General features: G+C 35.0%; 1 pseudogene; it reads left to right on the top strand.

Annotated features, from left to right (window-relative positions):
• Positions 1–414: 414 nt before the first annotated feature.
• Positions 415–1,326, top strand: LOC104982868 (annotated as a pseudogene).
• Positions 1,327–4,214: the final 2,888 nt, after the last annotated feature.

Raw genomic sequence — 4,214 nt, 5'->3', positions numbered from 1 at the left:
ATGCTAAGAGCTGACTCATTTGAAAAGACCCTGATGCTGGGAAAGATTGAAGGCAGGAGGAGAAGGGGAAGACAGAGGATGAGATGGTTGGATGGAATCACTGATTCAATGGACATGAGTGTTTGTAAACTCTGGGAGTTGGTGATGGACAGGGAGGCCTGCCGTGCTGCATTCCATGAGTTTGCAAAGAGTCGGACATGACTGAGTGACTGAACTGAACAGAACAGAACAGATAGCGATCTACCTTTAAACAGTGGATATCCATGATCTAGATTATGTTGTAATTATTAAAACACAAATACAAACAAAAATCACCTTCCTCCTTATGATGTTTTGCAGTTGTGTAGAAGTGTTCTACATCCATGTATCATTTTCTTGATCATTTTCTAAAAGTTTACATCAGAACAAAGAAGGATGGATAGAGGGAATTGCTCCTCTCTGACTGAACTCATTTTCTTGGGAATTACTGATAACACTGAGAATAAGATAGCTCTTTTTACCATGGTTCTACTTGCTTATCTTACTAACCTTCTGGAAAACCTTGGAATGATTAGGATGGATTCCCAGCTGCACACATCCATGTATTTTGCCTCAGCCACCTCTCCTTCTGTGACCTCTGCTATTCCACAGCAATTGTGCCCAAGATGCTGGTGGACCAATTTGCCAAGAACAAATCCATCTCCTTCAGTGGCTGTGCTCTGAAGTTCTTTGTCTTCTACATCTCTACAAATTCTGAATCTCTTCTGCTGGCAGTGATGGCCTATGACTGGTACAAGGCCATCAGCAGCCCCTCAGCCCCTTGCTTTATGTGGTCAGCATGTCCAGAGGTCAACATGTGCTCCCTGCTCGTGGCTGGGGTTTACCTGGTGGGAATGGCAGGTGCTCGATACACATGACATTAGTATTCCGCTTATGTTTCTGTGGGTCAAATGAGATTAGCCATTTCTTCTGTGATTTACCTCCAATTTTCCTCCTTTCCTGCTCTGATATACAGGTCAGTGAGTTGGTGTTATTCATTATTTTTACCTTCATTGAACTGAGTACCATTTCAGGAGTCCTTGTCTCTTATTGTTATACTACCCTTTCAGTCTTGAAGATCCACTCTTTTGAGGGGAGGTTCAAAGCTTTTTCCACCAGCACCTCCCACCTAACTGCAGTGGCAATTTTCCAGGAAACTATGCTCTTTATATATTTCAGGCCGAGTTCATCCTAATTCTCTAGATCAAGACAAGATGACCTCATTGTTTGACACTCTTGTGACTCCAATGTTAAACCCTATGATTTAGTCTAAGGAACAAAGATGTGAAACAGGCTCTGGAAAAGTGAAACTTAAAAGCTGGGGTTAAATGTTTATATTTTACACACATAAACACATTTTGGGTTTTGTATTTCTAGAGTTATATTTCATCATACAAGAGAACCAAAATTTTCCCAATGCTTACAATGTTATAAATGAGCATTTGTTGTATAGCCCAAATTTTAGAAATGCTACAGTCTCCAAATACAGCATGTTCATATGTATCAACAATTTATATATGGCACCTCCACTTTGTTGAAAACTTTCTGGAATTTTCTAACTTGATCAAATATCATTGGTTTATTCTTTCATTTAACCTACATTTCAATTTGCCTGAAGATTTGTTATGTGCTTCCTGAAAGATTTTTGAGCATTCTTTATATTTAATGGGACATACTGTAGTTTCTATACTAATGAATATAAGCTAGTGTTACCAACAAGCATTAACTAACTAAGCAGGTAAGTAACTCAATAGAAGCCTAACAATCATGAAATAAAATATTGAGTGTTATGAATCCAAAGCAAAATCTAAAACTAGTATGTCTTTGGATAGATATATTCATTCACAAATCTAAAAATTATTCGTAGTAAATGAAACAATATTAGTCAGGGAATCTGATAATTAGATGAGGTATGAGGTGGACAAGCTCACGTATTTTATAAGTAAAGAAGCCTCGTTCACCACAACATGGGAGAACCATGAAGTCATTACTCTAAGTGAAGTCAGACAGTGAAAGATAACTACTGTATTATCTCACATGCATGTTGAATACAAAAAGGATTAATTTATAGAAATACAGAGTAGATTGATTGTTTCCAAGGTCTGGTAGGTGAAAGAAGTTTGAAATATTTGTCAAAGTGTACAACTTTTCTGTTGTATGAGGAAAAACTTCTGGGACTCTAATATATACTTGACTTCAGTTAACAATTCTGTATTTTAAACTTTAAATTTTGTAGAAAAGTAGATCTTAATTGACTTCATTATACAAACACTCCAAATGGTAACTATGTGAATTAATGAATGTGTTGACTAATCTTATGTGGTGATCATGTCACAATGTGTTCTCATTCACTTCAGTCATGCCCAACTCTTTGAGACTCCATGGACTGTGGTCTGTCAGGCTTCTCTGTCCATGGGGACTCTCCAGGCAAAATACTGGAGTGGGTTGCAATGCCCTCCTCCAGGGGGTCTTTTGGACCCAGGAATTAAAACCATGTTTCTTATGTCTCCTGTATTGGCAGGCAAGATCTTTGCCACTTGCGCCACCTGGGAAGCCCAGTCATAATGCACACATGTGTCTAATCTTCACCTTGTACACCTTATACATGCTAATTGTCATTTTGTATGAATAAAGATTTAAAAAAATGAAAAAGAAAATTTAGGGAAAGTGGAAAGGACCTTGATACAGTACATCAATGGGCTATCATTATCAATATTTTTATCACTATCTCCATGACAATTTCTTTCTCTTCTTTCCTCTTCTTGACCCTTGTTTAATGTCCTCTTTATCTCTTTGTCATTCACAAAGAACCGTCTACTTAAAGCATTATTTTATTTCACCTTGTTTGTGAGAAATTGGCTCCATTATCCAAAGAAAATTCCATGTTGTCCAGATCAAAATGGAGGAATAAATAAATGCATAATAAACTGAAAACACTAGATAACATTTTTGAGTATTAATTTTATCTCAGTGGCAAAATCAACAGAGGGATAACATCTACTATATATATATATAGTAGATGTTACACACACACACACATTATAACATAAATTATTTGCATAAACTCAACAGATTTTTTGGAAGATATATAAAGTGGCGTGTATACTAATATAATGGATTGATAAAGACATTCATATTAATTACACTAAGAGTAAAGAGCTATAAGTTCTTGATATTTGACTATTTTATTTGCTTTTTTCCCTTATTTATTGAAGGCTAGAGCATTAATTTTGTTCATTATGAAAGTGTGAATTTGACCATATATTTGAAAAATCTCTTAAGACAGAAAAGCATTCTTAATTATTCATTAAAATTGTAAAAGATAAAAGCCACCGAAGTTCTTAGATTTTCTTACTATCATTGTAAAATACCCTTATGAGAAAATATCTTAGGATGGCAGTAAAGCCTAAAAAATGCCTCTGTTACACAGAGTGGTATTTGTGAGACATAATGACATGTTATGAAAAGGTCTCATGGTGAATAAAAATACACAGAGAATTCTTATTTTAGATAAAAGTTTTAAAAGTCTAACTCTAGCATATTTCATTAATTCATCTAAATTCTTTTGGAATTATTGCTTATAGGCAACACTATGGCAGAAAACCCATGAAATATAATAAAGTCCAATCAAAATAATATGTCATCATGTTGCCATGAATAACACATTCCCATCTTTATAACAGAAATTTATTACTGCATCTAAATAATTATTTTATCTAAGTATTAACTCATTTTATATGATCTACTTGTGTCATATAAAAAAGAAAAAAAATTCATCCCATTAAATGGAAGACCAAAAATAGAATTGACTGATTCTACTTCTACCAGAAATTGTACGCTTAAGTAACAAATTATGGAATTATATTTTAAGTAATTTATAACTCAAAAGTTTGAGCAAGAACGTATAATACTAGTCTCTCAACATTCTGCAAAATAAGGAAACTGCAATAAATATTTGGGTGTATTCAAGTCTGTCTGCCAAAGAATCCTCAAACTACTGCACAATTGCCCTCATCTCACACTCTAGTGAAGAAATGCTCAAAATTCTGCAATCCAGGCTTCATCAGTACATGAACTGTGAACTTCCAGATGTTCAAGCTGGTTTTAGAAAAGGCAGAGGAACCAGAGCTCAAATTGCCAACATCCACTGCATCATGGAAAAAGCAAGAGAGTTCCAGAAAAGCATCTATTTCTAT

This window comes from Bison bison, unplaced genomic scaffold (genome assembly GCF_000754665.1).
Source record: "Bison bison bison isolate TAMUID 2011002044 unplaced genomic scaffold, Bison_UMD1.0 scf7180017860760, whole genome shotgun sequence".
NCBI classification, from domain to species: domain Eukaryota; kingdom Metazoa; phylum Chordata; class Mammalia; order Artiodactyla; family Bovidae; genus Bison; species Bison bison.
This window is presented reverse-complemented; position numbering and strand designations above follow the sequence as displayed.